Source organism: Spodoptera frugiperda, chromosome 19 (genome assembly GCF_023101765.2).
Source record: "Spodoptera frugiperda isolate SF20-4 chromosome 19, AGI-APGP_CSIRO_Sfru_2.0, whole genome shotgun sequence".
In the NCBI taxonomy this organism is placed as follows: domain Eukaryota; kingdom Metazoa; phylum Arthropoda; class Insecta; order Lepidoptera; family Noctuidae; genus Spodoptera; species Spodoptera frugiperda.
Window position 1 is genome coordinate 6,502,934 of NC_064230.1, and position 16,369 is coordinate 6,519,302.

The 16,369-nt window shown below is 39.2% G+C and overlaps 1 protein-coding gene and 1 long non-coding RNA gene across 6 annotated transcripts in view; both read left to right on the forward strand.

Annotated features, from left to right (window-relative positions):
- LOC118280932 (igLON family member 5-like) overlaps positions 1–16,369 on the forward strand; it is a 251,111-nt gene that overhangs the window by 65,739 nt on the left and 169,003 nt on the right. For 3 of the 4 annotated variants that reach the window (XM_050700737.1, XM_050700735.1, XM_050700738.1), the window contains exon 3: positions 10,518–10,563. The gene's annotated coding sequence lies outside the window, so the exon portion shown is untranslated. Of the gene's footprint in view, positions 1–10,517; positions 10,564–12,319; positions 12,454–16,369 lie in introns of those variants that run through there. The other variant, XM_050700736.1, reaches the window with a different exon arrangement.
- LOC126911860 (uncharacterized) overlaps positions 1–16,369 on the forward strand; it is a 91,776-nt gene that overhangs the window by 35,021 nt on the left and 40,386 nt on the right. The gene's annotated exons all lie outside the window — the stretch shown is intronic.

Here is a 16,369-nt window from a genome sequence, read left to right on the forward strand (position 1 = left end):
AAGTAGTACTCGTCCACAGAAGCATAATACAACAGAAAATATTTCAACGAAAACAGAACATTAAAAAAATTAAAATTTTCAAACAAAATATGTAATGAAATTAATTAGGTATTAAATTCTGTGTGAACAGCTCCATGTACCTTGACCACAGAAGAGCTGTAATATTGTAGGTTGTCTAGGAATGTTACGGACATGCGGCTGTTATAATGCCGTATTTGTAAAGAGTGTTCGAATTAGCTCAAAGAGAATTCGCACATTCTTCGTATATAGTCAGCCAATATGATAACAAATATTATGTGGTTTGAATTAAGATATAAGAGCGGTATATCTTATAGTTCGTTGGTTTAGTCAGAAAGAGTCTGATACTCCCTCTCACCTCGAACACTGGGGCAATGTTCCAAGTAGAAAAATCGAAAATTAAGTAGTTCATCAAATTTATGAATGAGAGTGTGATTATTTTTGAATATTTTATTGTATTGAAAAGTTCTAATAATTTATTTTTGACCAAGGATACTACCCAATTGCACAACTCGATTCCTCCTAGTCCTTTCCATCACCGAACCACAAGACAATCGGCGAGGCGTCACCGCTTCATGGTAGATATCCCACCCACTCGCACGAAGCGCTTCGCTTCAAGCTTCCTTGTGCGAACTGCTAGGGAGTGGAACTCCTTGCCGGAGTCTGTGTTTCCTGATGGGTATAGCCTGGGTGTCTTCAAAGCCCGAGTGAATAGGTTGCTTATGGGCAGACGTGCTCCACCGTAGGCCGCATCATCACTTAATCGGGCGAGATAGCGGTCAAACGTCGAAACGTCGTGTTATGAATCTCCTGACGAGGGAGCGGCATACTACTTACTAGAGATGGCTCTATTCAGGAGTAAATGAAATAAGCATGATGCCATTTCAATTTGCACTTTACACCTAGTTTATCCGACGGAGGAGAATTCAATTTTGTATTTCTTTTGTCTCTTAAAACCGCTGCAAGACCTGTAAGCCAGGATCTACAGTAGATATAACCATGAAAACACCGGAACACTGAAGTCCAACGTCCCAGAGACATGATTGACTGTCTTGGATCCCGCAACGAAACAAATCAGAAGATATTATTAGAAGAGAAGAAAAAGAAAACGATGGTTTCCACTTCCCTCGGTGAGTTTAATGCAGGAGACAGAATGAGTTAAGCCTTAAGGCACAAAAGAGACTGCACAACGGGGAGAAGCCCAGTCGCCATAAACCACCACCACCACCGACCTATTGGTTGATTGACCACCCTGTTTTAAGTCCTATGTGCAAGCTGTTATTTAATTTGGCACTTTTTTTAACGTTGATAAATCTGCTTGTGGCCACCAACCCGCTTACTGCCAGGACGGCGAAGCGAAGATGTGGCCGAAGATGGAGCACACAGACTTAGAAAGTACCTATTCACTCTGACCTTGAAAACACCCGGGTTGTATTTCTCAGGAAAGATAGAAGGCGGGAAAATTTATACAAATGTTGTAGTTTAAAATTAATTCATTCATTCAAAAGAAAAGCGCCGTGCGTATGTGAACTTGTATGTTTGTAAACACACCTACGACTCAGGGGAAAATCCTTGCGCGGGGCAACGTTTTTAAAGAAAAGTAAATAAATCGGTGTTTCATCAAAAAACTTTAACTTTTATTGAACAAATCATTATTCTCCCGCAATCATTAATAAATAAAATAAAAATAAAAATGATTTATTTCAGGCTTAATACCCATACAAGTTTACATTCATCAATTATGATTTTGATTATGACATTGAATTAAAATTAACAATTATAAGATTGAATTAAAATTAAAATATATTATATCAGATTAAATTAAATTATTATTATCTTAATGACCAGAAAATGAAATACAATTATAATGAAATAAAATTAAAATGACTAAAAGTAAAATGATATAAAATTAAAATTTAAATAAAATGAACTATTATAATTATTTATTTATATTAATTTAAATATTTACCGCCTACCTGGGCCCCTGGTACATGCACCTGTGTTTGAACCCAGTGCCGCAGAATTAATCATCAAGAATCGTGGTAACTTATTATCATCCTTATTTTTATTGGATTGGTTGAGAGCAGTATCACAGCTTAATTTATTCAAACCAAATTTTGTGTTTCAATCGGCAGAATAGGCTACTTTCCTACAAGTCAAATTCAATACTTTTTTCGAAACGTCAAAAACGATATTTTCTATGAACTTTGTATGAAATAGTGCGTTATGACGTCATAAGTTTTTGACGTCAAATAGCAGACTTATTTCTAAAAATTTAGCTAGAAAAAATCGAAAATTAAATAGTTCATCAAATTTATGAATGAGAGTGTGATTATTTTTTAATATTTTATTGTATTGAAAAGTTGTAATAATTTATTTTTGACCGAGGATAGTACCCAATTGTTAACTTTTGGTTGAGGATAATGACGCTGTTATTTTTTTGTGATTTTTATTATTATTACTTATGTAATAGCTAAGCTGTGAAACTATGTGACCGTTACCACTGATACTAAGTTATGTAGCTATGCGAGGAAGATGCGCAGCTCGAGTATGCGATGTATTATTAGTATAGAATCCAATCATAGCACGCATCTTTCTATATAAAACATAGCTTATCCGAGTCCGTTTTCACTAGTGGTAAACTATGTGTGTGATTGGTGGAAGCCAAACGAATCCACAGCAACGTAGCATAGCACATCTCTGGTGAAAAAGCACCCTAAGTGACTACACATTAGACAGAGACCGTGCAGCAGCACTCTCTGATAAACCTGAACCTTTTACACTGCGATCTCCAACCCGCCTGCCTGCGGAGATTATGGCAAACCCTCTTATGTAGATGGAGTTTATTGCTCGTTCTTCTCCATTCGAAGCTACACTTTGGAACGAGCACCTAGCTTCACTGACGGACAATTCAATTTGACGTTTCAAAAGTGCCTAATTTAGGATTAATTTGATTTGACTTTGACTTTGACTGCCTCGTTGGTCGAGTGGTCGCAAGAGCGACTGCCGGAAAAGGGGTTTCGGGTTCGATTCCCGGGGCGGGCAAATTATTACTGCGCTTTTAATTTAAATTATCTCAGTAGTAGCACGGAGTCTGGCAATGTGCCCGGTATATGGCAATAGGCTCACCCTCTATTACATGGGACTTATAACACAAATGGTGAAAAGTGAGTGTACATTGTATAGCGGCATTACGTGCCGTAATGAGCACCTGCCTACCCCTTCGTGGATAAAAGGCGTGACGTTACGTACTTTGATTTTGACTTTAGAGGAGGCTTAAATCCAGTGGACTGTCAGAACGATGGTGGTAAATGAAACAAAGATTATATTAACTTAAATATAATTTTATACTTTCAGTAAGCCATTTATGAAGTTCATTGGTAATGTCAGAGGGAGAGTAAGCAGAGATAGAGGGTTATTCTGTTGAGGATCCGGAGTGCTGGTGCCTGGACTCGCAGCCTGTGGTGAGGCCGAAGATAGGCTCGCCATTACTGTGAATATAGATAATTTAAAGCTGTTATCTCTATATACAAAAATCAATTGCTGTTCGTTAATCTCACTAAAACTCGAGAACGGGTGGACCGATTTGGCTAATTTTGGTCTTGAATTATTTGTGCAAGTCCAGGGCAGGTATAAAAGGTGAGAAAAAAAATTTTTTGAGGCGGTACGAAGTTTGCCGGTTCAGCTAGTTTTAGTATAATTTTAAGTGTAAAATAAAAACAAAAAAAAAACTGTGGTATGAGCTGTCGTCGGCTGTATTTCCGAACCGATACGACCTTCAAACCTTCAAGAAAGAGCACACTCTTTTTTAAAAGGCCGGCAACGCGACTGTGTCTCCTCTGGTGTTGCGCGTGTCCATGGGCGGCGCTGATCGCTGACCATCAGGTGACTATTACATAAAAAAGTATGTGGAACCATGCTTCGGCACTGCTGTGTCGGTTCGACCGGAGTGATACCACGGCCGAGCTGTACACCGACGTGAAATAACCACAGCGTTGTGTGAGTGAGGTTACCGAAGGACCTTTCCAAATCTCCCCAATCCCCGATTCCCCAACAACCCTTAAATTCCTAACCTCAAAACGCCGGCAACGTATTTGTAACGCTTCTGGTGTGTCCATGGGCGGCGGCGATTGCTTACCATCAGGTGATCTGTCTGTTCGTTTACCATAAAAACACTTGTACCAAATTTCACCAAAATCTATTCAGTAGTTTCAGCGTGATTGACGACCAAACATCCAAACAGATAAACTTTCACATGAATTATTATGTTATCGGTTTACTCACGTAACTGTTTGACGAAAAACTCGACTAGTTTCAAGCCATGCTAGAGGCTCATATTCATGAGCAGCATTAACGCTGCTACTGAGTAGCATGGCTTGGAACTAGTCGAGTTCCTCGTCAAACAGTTACGTTAGTAAGCCGATAACATAATAATTAATTTAGTATGTCTCACGAAACTTATAATATCACCCACAATCATGATACATTACGCATGTATTATACATATAAAACTTCCTCTTGAATCACTCTAACTATTAAAAAAACTGCATCAAAATCCGTTGCGTAGTTTTAAAGATTTAAGCGTACAAAGGGGCATAGGGACAGAGAAAGCGACTTTGTTTTATACTATGTAATGATTGATTGAACACTCACCACTAAATAGAAATAAAATAAATATAAATTTGCTAACACCCATTGTTTCGACACATAGGTACGCGACTAATATTAAAATATAATATAATATAAACTAATTTATATAAATTACAACGCTTTGTTTTATTATATGTTATATATAAAGTGAAAATAATCAATTTGTACATAACGAATCGATTTTATAATGTTTATTATAATAATATATAATAATTATTATTTTCATATACAAGGCTTTTTATATGACTTTTCTTTTTCCTATTAATTTTTAGCTAATTCATAAAACTGCGGCCTGCCTCGTTGGTCGAGTGGTCGGATAAGGGGTCTCGGATTCGATTCCCGGGTCGGACAAAGTATTACTGGGCTTTTTTCGCACGGCGTCTGGAATTGTGTCCAGTATATGGCAATAGGCTCACCCCCTATTACATGGGATTTATAACACAAATTGTGAAAAGTGGGTGTACATTGTATAGCGGCATTACGTGTCGTAATGTGCATCTCTGCCTACCCCTTCGGGGATAACAGGCGTTATGTTGTACTAGGCACACTAGAAACTCATACAACTGCGTCCACTGATCCGCATCGTACGGACCGCATCATCGGCAATGTCTACATACGATGCGTACTGATGACGTCATACGGAACGCGTGCGATGCGGGCCTGTGGACGTTTACCTCAAGCATGAGGTTATGTATGTATGTATATAAAATAATAACTCATATTAATAATATACGCACCATGCTTAGATTTTATTTAAACAAAAATATTAATATATTATATAACAATTGAATCTATTATTTTTAAACTATATTTTACAGTAACGGTAATAATTTAACTGCGCAGTTGGCGCTGTGGCTGGGCAACCGGCTTCTCTATTACTTATACCACGAGGAGTGCTCTGAAGAATTGTTTGGTCTGATACTTACCTTCTTTTTGAAGGGGATAAATCATACTGTGCCTTGGGCGAGGCGAAAGGGAGTGTCAGTCTCTTACTGACTAAAAACCACCTCGTTCCTACTCCTGCTTTTCGAGCCGGAGCCCCGGTAAACCCGCTAGGTAGTCCGCAACTGGTCTAATGCCTGCCGCGTCTTTTCACTTTAGGGAACAGAGAGTAAAGTTCCCTAAGAAAAGGAGGATCCTCCGACCAGGCGAGGTGATCAGCCTGGCGGGCTTTCTGCCCAACTGTTGTTCGTTGGGATTTTCTATCCGTCTTAATTCGCGTGTAAACTTCATATGTGTGATGCAGGATATTTATGACGTCATCCGTTGATTTGCTCGTCGATAGTCTATATGCGACTTCTGTCATCTGTCACTTGTCAGAGTGTCGCCACATCACCATCAACTTACACGACAACACTTCTATCCCCATCATATAGATGGTTGGCAGGCCACAACTGTGCGCTTCTCGCGCAACTTTCTGCCTCGCACAGCAAAACTGTGAAATGAGCTGTCGTCGGCGGTATTTCCGAACCGATATGACTTTCAAACCTTCAAGAAAAGAGCGTATTCCTTTTTAAAAGGCCGGTAAACTGTGTATCCTCTGTTGTCCATGGGCTGTGATCGATTATTATCATTAGGTGATCTGTCTGCTAGTTTGCTGTCTACCCCATAAAAAATATGTGTCGCCGGTGAATCCCGCATGGAACAACTCTTTGTGTGATCCTCAAGTTATTTCGGGTCTGGGAGTCATGTGTATGTGAATTTGTATGTTTGTAAACGCACCTACGACACAGAAGGAAATGAGAGTGTAGGGCAATGTTTTTTTTAATATGTTTTATACGTCTGTAAAATACTATGCTGAAAACCGCATCTAAATCAGTTCACAAACATACATACATATATACAGGTCAAATTGAGCCCCTATTTTAAAGTCTGTCTATTATAATAACATCTATTCATATTCAAAATTAAAATCTAGGCTGCAAAATACAAAAAAAAAGAAAAAACATAGAAAAAAAGACTTCCTGAAAACATTTCACTTATTCAGTCAACAACAAAACTGAAAAAAAAAACAAACTTTTCAAATGAATACACCATTGCAAGAGTCGTTAATTATCGCGTCTTGAATAGCCTGGACTACTGCCTACCCCCTATTAAATCAAATAGGCGTAAAGATAAACTGGGACTTAAGAGTCGAGGGATAAAAATAACTTTTTTTATTGTGTAAAAGTTCCACAAAATAGAGAGTTTTAGAGTTCCGTTTAGGTAACAGAGAGTAAAGTACTTAGGGAAAGTAAAGCAGTATCCTCCGACCAGGCGGTGATCGTGTCTGGCAGCTTTCTGCCCAACTGTAGTTCGTTGGGATTGTCTATCCATGTTTATTCGCATGTACACTTCACATGTGCGATGTATGGTTTATGACGGCATCCGTGGATTTGTTCGTCGATAGTCTATGTGCGACTTCTGTCATCTGTCACTTGTCACTTGTCAGAGTGTCGCCACATCCGTATTGCTTATGTTTTTTATGGTATAAGCCGGTAAACGAGCTGACGGATCACCTGATGGTAAGCAATCGCCGCCGCCCGTGGACACTTGAAACACCAGAGGCGTTACAAGTGCGTTGCCGGCCTTTTGGGGGTTAGGAATTTAAGGGTTGTTGGGGAATCGGGGATTGGAAAGATTGGGAAGGCGGGAATTGGGCCTCCGGTAACTTTACTCACACAATGCAAGCATTGTTTCACGCCATTACGATCAAGCCCACCCATTCCGTGCCGAAGCATGGCTCTCCCAGACTTAAACTGATATTATATATGTGAAAGTTTATGAGTTTGTGTGTATGTCTGTTACACAAGCACGTCTAAACGGATGAAGGGATTGGGATGAAATTTGGAACACGGGTAGAAGTGTCGGAGAGCCATGCTTCGGCACTACTGGGCCAGCTCGACCGGAGTAATACCACGGCCGAGCAAAAAACCGACGTGAAACAACGCTTGTGTTGTGTGAGTGAGGTTACCGGAGGAACAATTACTCCCCTCCCCTTCCAATTTTTCCCGAAAATTTTCCGTTCACAAAAATATGTCAACCTGTTTACATGTTACCATTAGCTCATGACGACACCTAAGTACTTGTGATCATTATCGAATCAATTTTAATTAAAAATATTTATAAGACAGAACCCAGAGTTGAAATCGCCTTCATACTGTTTTTATTTTACTTTCAATTCATTAAATACAACCGGGTTTTGCCTTGCGATTCTCAAACTTTCCGATATCCTTTTAGCTGGTTTCAAAAAATGAAATAAGTTAGATTTTTTGAATAATATATTTTAGTGAAGGCGTCTACAATCAGACTAATATTATAAATGTGAAAGTTTGTTTGTTTGGATGTTTGTCCGTCAATCATGCTGAAACTACAATTTTGACGAAATTTGGTACTTATACAAATAGGGTATGAGCTGACTTATTGGAATCATCTGGACTTTAATAGAGACTATGACCTCTGAGTTTGTTTCAGTATTTCTTCTCAGAGTAGTCCGATAGGAAATGCCGGCTTCATCTAGTTATTTAAGAGATAGACTTGTAAAAGAGTTACATTGTAACCTATTTGCAAAATGTATATCATTTATCACTATCATTTATGACTTGGGTGATAGCATACCTACTTTTTATCCCACGGGAACGTGGGTGAAGCCGATAGCAGACTCTCAACGGATCTTGGCAGGTCTGAACTACGTGCAGAAGGCTGCGCAATAAGTGTAAAGGGTCAATTGTATATTAGAAATAGTCAATCTCTAGCCTAGATCGCCGCCCCTCGCACCTCGCCTCATGCCAACATTTGGTTCTAAAAAATACTTATTGTGCAGCCTTCTGCACGTAGTTCAGACCTGCCAAGATCCGTTGAGAGTACTGTACGTGCTATGGATGCGTGCTATATATGTGTGCTAAGGATTGCTTTCCTATTATCGATACATCGCATACTCGAGCTGCGCATCTTCCTCGCACAGCTACATAGCTCAGTATCAGTGGAAACGTTCACATAGTTTCACAGCTTAGCTATTACACCTTCGTAGCATAGCCATATAGCACATCTCTGGTGGAAAAGCATCCTCGTAATATTAAATATTTTTAATTTTTAAAACAATGTTGAGAACCACTGCGCTTCTATTTAACTTTATTGACATTAAAAAAGTTTTTTTTAATTAAAAATAGCAGAAGAAGAAGTGTTGCCATTGAAATGTAGAGAGAATGGGAGGAAAGGATACCTTTTATTTATTTCTTACTTTAAAACTAGCTTCTGCCAGTGGCTTCGTCCGCGTTCTCGTGGGATAAAAAATAGCCTATTTGTTTTTCCAGACCATAATCTACCCCTGTTCCAAATTTCATCTCGATCATTACAGACGTACGAAGTGTGTGCTCGCCATGCTTCGGCACTGCTTTGTCGGCTCGACAGGAGTGATACCACGGCCAAGCTGTACACCGACGTGGAACAACCACAGCGTTGTGTTTCGTTGTGTGAATCTTCATCAATCTTCCCAATCCCCGATTCCCCAAAAACCCTTAAATTCCTAACCCCCAAAAGGCCCACAACGCACTTGTAACGCCTCTGGTGTTTCAAGTGTCCATGGCCAGGTGATGGGTAAGGCGAGAAGGAGTGTCAGACTCTTCCTAACTAAAAAACACTCCGTTCCTACTCCTGCTTTTCGAGCCGGAGCTGGAGCCCCGGTAACCTTTTACGTTGTCCGTTACTCCGTAATACTTCTTTAGCTTACATCACATTCATACATCTGTTCATATAATATGTTTGATATGACATATTAAGGCTGCGATGTCATAAAACTAATAAATTACCGCCATATCGATCCGTGATATAAACGATAAGATTGATGACGTTTCCATGTAAACATTATTACTTTTATACAAGCTCATACGTCGGCGTTACTTGCAAGAAATAACAGATTTTTTTAGCAATAATTTGTTTTTGAAACGTTGCCTCTCGCACTGGGATTTCCTCCTGTATCGTGAGTGCGTTTACAAACATACAAGTTCACATACACATGACACCCAGACCCGGAACAGCAATCTGTGGATCACATAGTTGTTCCGTGCGGGAATCGAAACAGCTACACGGTGCGTGGTGGCTGTCACCTGCCGTGTGTGTCAAAGTCAAAGTCAAAGCATTTATTTAAATTAATCCTATATTAGGCAGTTTTGGAACGTCAATTTGAATTGTCCGTCTGTCTGTCTGTGAGTGAAACTAGGTGCTCGTTCCAAAGTGTTGCTTCGAATGTAGAAGAACGAGCAAGAAACTCCATTCGTCACACTTAAAAAAAAAAGTTTTGTCACCGCGCCAATCGTGCAGTCAAGATTTTAATAGCAGCGTGGACGCCATGTCCTTGGGGTCTGGTCCCACCAGGGGTTACCACTTTAGAGAACAGTCAATAAAGTTCCCTAAGTAAAGCAGTATCCTCCGTCCAGGCGGTGATCGTGTCTGGCAGCTTTCTGCCCAACTGTAGTTCGTTGGGATTGTCTATCCGTGTTTATTCGCATGTACACTTCACATGTGCGATGTAAGAGAAAAAGAAAACATATGTATACGATATGTTTTCTTTTTCTTCTCCTCTAATAATATCTTCTGATTTATTTCGTTGCGGGATCCAAGACAGTCATTCATGACCCTGGGACGTTGGACTTCAGTGTTCCGGTGTTTGCATGTTTGTATATACTGTAGATCCTGGTGCACAGGAGTTGCAGTGGTATGGGAGGTAGTGGCGGGCTTGTCCCAATAAAAAAAAATACCGTCCCGCTCCGCAGCCGCTCGCAAACCTCTAGTATGATTTGGCTTTAAATGCCTCTGAGTATGGTAATTAGACTATTAGGATATGTAGTTAATATATTTTTTCTTTGTTACAGATTTCAAAGAGAACTTCAAAAACCAAAAACTGGCATCTGCAAAGAGGTAAGCATTTATTTATCATCACGCCTGTCTTCCCTTGGGGTAGGCAGAGACGATAAATAGAACGCCTAATGTCACGAATCTGGTATTCTATATCTTATTTTATTCTATTATACTTAAAATTACTGACTGGACTACCTCGTTGGTCGAGTGGTCGCAAGTGCGACTACCGAACAAGAGGTCTCGGGTTCGATTCCCGGGTCGGGCAAAATATTACTGGGCTTTTTTCAGTTTTTCGAAAACATTTTCAGTAATAGCACGGAGTCTGGTATTATGCCCAGTATATGGCAATAGGCTCACCCCCTATTACATGGGACTTATAACACAAATGGTGAAAAGTATTTGTACATTGTATAGCGGCGTGATGGCAATCTAATCCGAGACTCCTTGTCCGGCAGTCGCACTTACGACCACTCGACCGATGAGGCAAATTAATTTATTCAATTTAAAACATAGTATGCTTCAAGCAGTTTGCCGGAAACTAACAATTCAGTACAATAGAGATTTATACTGTTTTAATGAAATACAATTGTCTAAGGTCTGTAGGCGCCATCATAGACGTATAGTATGTACATCTTTTTATGGTATAAGCCGGTAAACGAGCAGACGGATCACCTGATGGTAAGCAATCGCCGCCGCCCATGGACACTTGAAACACCGGAGGCGTTACAAGTGCGTTGCTGGAATTTTGGGGGTTAGGAATTTAAGGAATTTGTTGGGGAAGCGGTCGTTGGGAAGATTGGAAATTGGTAATTGGGCCTCCGGTAAACTCACTCACACAACGAAACACAACGCTGTGGTTGTTTCACGTCGGTGTACTACTCGGCCGTGGTATCACTCCGGTCGAGCCGGCTCAGCAGTGCCGAAGCATAGCTCTCCCACACTTTACATGAATTCTGCTACTTAATTTAACTAATCTTGGTTTTAATTAATTATCAAACACTTTTATTTAGCTTGCCCCGTTTGTTTGTTTGTTTACATCAACAGCCTATAATCACCACGCTAGCTCAATGCGGGTTGGCGATTTCAAACTTATAATTAGAAATTATAAACTCAGGTTTCCTCACGATGTTTTCCTTCACCGTTTGTCAGTGGTGTCTAAATAATCTTAGAAAGTACATATATTGAATGTTTGAATTTTATTAATCAGACCCGGAGATTAGCGCGTTTAAACAAACAAACTTTTCAGCTTATTATAAAAAAAAAAATAGTATAGAGAGTCAAGATTGGTAAAAATCTTCAAACCTTCAAGAAAAACTGGTGTTTCGGGTGTCCATGGGCGGCACTGATCACTTACCATCAGGTTAACCATCTGCTCATTTACCGACTTATACCATTAAAAAAAACATCATCTTACTTAATTACTTTAATTTAATTAAAAATAATCAATTCGTCTATTCCAATTTACTCAACTCGGGTATAGAAATTAGAGTATTGCGTGCGGTAGCCCTCTTTGCGACCACTGTGCAATGACTCCCCTTATCGTGAAATAAAATCGACCATCCGTCTGTCAGTCTGCCGGGAAAACCCGAGGGGTGCGCTTGTCTAGCAAATTGTATACAAAAAATAGTGATCGAAAAAAAAAGTGAAGAAGTTTATGAAAAAAGTAGTTTTTTTTTTAAATAAGTAGAAAAAAGTATTTTTTTCTTAAATAAGTAGTGTATACTTTTTTTTTAAAGTGATCGAAAAAAATAGTGAAAAAAAAACATTCGAAAAAAGTTGTTTTTTTTTAAATAAGTAGAAAAAAGTTATTTTTTCTTAAATATATATACATACATATACATTTTTTTTAAGTGATTGTGTTTTTTTTATGTTTAAAGTGCTGTGTACTAAATAAAGTAAAGGATTTTTAACCGACTTTCCAAAAAAGGCAGGAGGTTTTTAATTCGATCGGTATGTTTTTTTTTCATATCTACATTGGATAGAGTTATTACATGCCATAATGTACACCTCTGCCTACCCCTTCGGGGATAAAAGGCGTGACGTTGCATGATTTATTTTATGTAAATTCATTTATTTATAAATGTATCTATTACAAATTGAATAAAAATCAAGTGTCAACAACGATTCTAATAATGTGGCGAGAGACGGCATTTGTACAATAGAAAAATAAATAAGTACTTAGACATTGTATAATCTGGAGCTGCGGACTACCTAGCGGGTTTACCGGGGCTCCGGCTCGAAAAGCAGGAGTAGGAACGGGGTGGTATTTAGTCAGTAAGAGTCTGAAACTCCCTCTCGCCTCGCCCAAGGCGGCAGAAGTCATTGGATGAATATATCCTCTCAATAAAATAAAGACTTTGTATAATAGAATAATAATATATCAGATAACCTACTTGACTTTACTTGTAGATTAAAACTAAAAAAACAAGTTCAGAAGATATATGTAGGTCGCGCAAACAAACATATTTTTATTTAATATACAATAGATAAATGATCAAATAATGTATCAGAGATATTGTAAATATCATTTTTTTTTAAAGATTAACGATGGAGTTTCTTGCTCGTTCTTCTCCATTCGAAGCAACACTTTGGAACGAGCGCCTACCTTCACTGACGGACAGACTGACGGACAATTCAATTTGACGTTTCAAAAGTGCCTAATTTAGGATTAATTGAAATAAATGCTTTGACTTTGACTTTGACATACATTTTTATGGTAAAAGCGCTAGCTAAAAAAAAACTTATGCCCAAAAAACAGCAACTTAAAATTTTCTCGACTCCAAAATCGAACCATGAACCCTTTGCTAAACAACCATAGGAACTTCACTTACTTTAATTTTATTTTAAATACTCTAAATAAATCTTGTGCCCAAAAAACAGCAAATACCTATTTAAATTTTTCTCGACTCGGGAATCAAACCCTAAACCCTTTGCTAAACAACCATACTTCACTTACTTTAATTTAATTTTAAAACATTTGTAAGTATTTTAAATACCCCAAAAAAAAATTTGCTGGCCAGGCTCTAACAAAAGCAGCATTCTTTGCAAACTCCACCCCTTTTGGGAACTTCAAAAAGTATTCTGAGACTTCCAAAACATTCTTTAGCGAGTCGCTTTAAAGACTTCAAATTTATTGGACGTACGGACGGACGGAATGCTTATTACAACATAGTTTCCGTGTTGGGAGCATAATGTATGACAACGCCATCTAGTTTGGGTAATAAGAAGCTTGAATTGAAACTTAGAACGGGATATTTACCATGTTTTTCAATATTTCTTTATATTTCTGCCGAACAAGGGGTCTCGGGTTCGATTCCCGGGTCGGGCAAAGTATTACTGGGCTTTTTTCGGATTTTCGAAAAATTTCTCAGTGGTAGCACGGAGTCTGGAATTGTGTCCAGGATATGGCAATAGGCTCGCCCCCTATTACATGGGACTTTAACACAAAATGGTGAAAAGTGGGTATACATTGTATAGCGGCATTACGTGCCGTAATGTGCACCTCTGCCTACCCCTTCGGGGATAAAAGGCGTGACGTTGTGTGTGTGTGTGTTTTTCAATATTTATGAGTATCCGATATTTCGGCACTGTTGCAAGCGCCATGATCACGGATAAACTCATCGAAAAACATGGTAAATATCCCGTTTTAATTTTCAATTCTAGTGTTAGTGACCATGTCAGTTTAAAAACTAATGAGAAGCTTCGTTTGCATCAACAGCGGGTGACAGTCCACTGCTTTCTTTTAAGGGGAGAAAATCATCCAGTGATTTCTCCTGCCTTGGGCGATGCGAGAGAGAGTGTCAGACTCTTACTGACTAAAAACTACCCCGTTCCTACTCTTGCTTTTCGAGCCGGAGCCCCGGTAAACCCGCTAGGTAGTCTGGATATTGCTGTACTTTTTTTTTGTGGGACAAGCCCGCCACAACTCCTGTATGCTAGGATAGAGTAGATACAACCATGAAAACACCGGAACACTTGGAAACACCGGAACAAGGGAAGTGGAAACTATCGTTTTCTTTTCTTCTCCTCTAATAATATCTTCTGATTTATTTCGTTGCGGGATCCAAGATAGTCATTCATGTCCCTGGGACGTTGGACTTCAGTGTTCCGGTGTTTGTATGGTTGTATCTACTGTAGATCCTGGTGCACAGGAGTTGCAGCGGTATGAGAGGTTGTGACTGGCTTGTTCCATAAAAAAGCGTACTGAGCGACCTTGAGGTTCTTTATAGGGCTCACAGTGAGAAATCATGTTTCAGTTCCATAAGTCATCGCTGGTACCACACACCTTTTCTACTTACCTCTTTTTTTTAATGAGGAAATCATTCAATGACTTCTTCCACCTTGGGCGAGGCGAGAGAGAGTGTTAGACTCTTACTGACTAAAAACCATCCCGTTCCTACTCCTGCTTTTCGAGCCGGAACCACGGTAAACCCGCTAAGTACCTAGTCCGCAGCTCCGGATCAGGCATCAGTCCTACTGGGCCCCATCTGTGGTGGTCTGATGGCTCTGCCTACCCCCTAGCGTTGTGTTATATCACGAAACATAAACTACTTTATCGTGGGAAATTGGATGAGTTGTCTCTCGCCGAACCAATAACCAATTTTAGCGGCCATCCAGTTATGACATTAACTAGGGTTGGTACACAGCGGATAAATAGGGTAGATGACTAATGTTTATTTCAATGTCCGTCTTGTAGATCATTTTAAAACATTACACACGTATTTTTTATTTTCTTACGGAAACAAATACTTTCGACGATATATCGATTTAAATTATCGCGTGATGTCACTTTAGAGTACGTTTTATACGTTCCACTCCTAAACTTTGATTCGTCTTATCTAAGTATTGTTATCTTATATGACAAAATAAAAATACGTGTCTAATATTTTTTCATTTCCTAACTGACGGACTAAATAGATTTTTAATTTTCATACGCCTGGGCATAGTTCCAGACTCAATGCTACTACTTAATTAACTAACTAAATTTTCGAAAAACCAAAAAAAGCCCAGCATTACTTCGCCCGACCAGGGTGTCTTCAAAGCCCGAGTGAATAGGTTGCTTATGGGCAGACGTGCTCCATCGTAGGCCGCATCATCACTTACCATTAGGCGAGATAGCGGCCAAACGTCGAACCTTTAAATGTAAAAAAAAAGAGATTTTCTTTGTCAGATTCTCGGGCATTTTGCGGATATTTCGATAGTCGGATATATCCGCGGCGACAACCCTATCATGTGACGCGAGCGGCCGAAATTGAAAATTCCTGACTATAGTCAAGTGAATATGCGGCTTTAGAAGTGCGGGCGAATCCGGATGAAATAGTAGAGCTAGGTAAAACTTTATAACGCACATACGTAGTAAATGAAAAATATGATTTTATGTTAAACGGTTTCAATGAGGTCTATTCTACCAATCGAGTGTTTTCGTTTGATATCCATAATGGAGGTAGTTGTGGAAACAATACGGATGATGACAGGGTATGAAAATTAAAAATCTATTTAGTCCGTCAGTTAGGTAATGGAAAAATATTAGACACTTATTGTTTTATTTTGTCATATAAGATAACAATACTTAGATAAAACGTGTCAAAGTTTAGGATTTTCGAAAATTTCTCAGTAGTATCACAGAGTCTGACCCCTATCATATGGAACTTATAACATAAATTAGTGTGAAAAGTGTGTGTACATTGTATAGCGGCATTACGTGCCGTAATGTGCACCTCTACCTACACCTTCAGGGATAAAAGGCGTGACGATGCACAAAGGAAAATTATCCAATGACTTCTCCCGCCTTGGACGAGGCGAGAGGGAGTGTCAGACTCTTACTGACTAAACACCACCCCGTTCCTACTCCTGCTTTTCGAGTCAA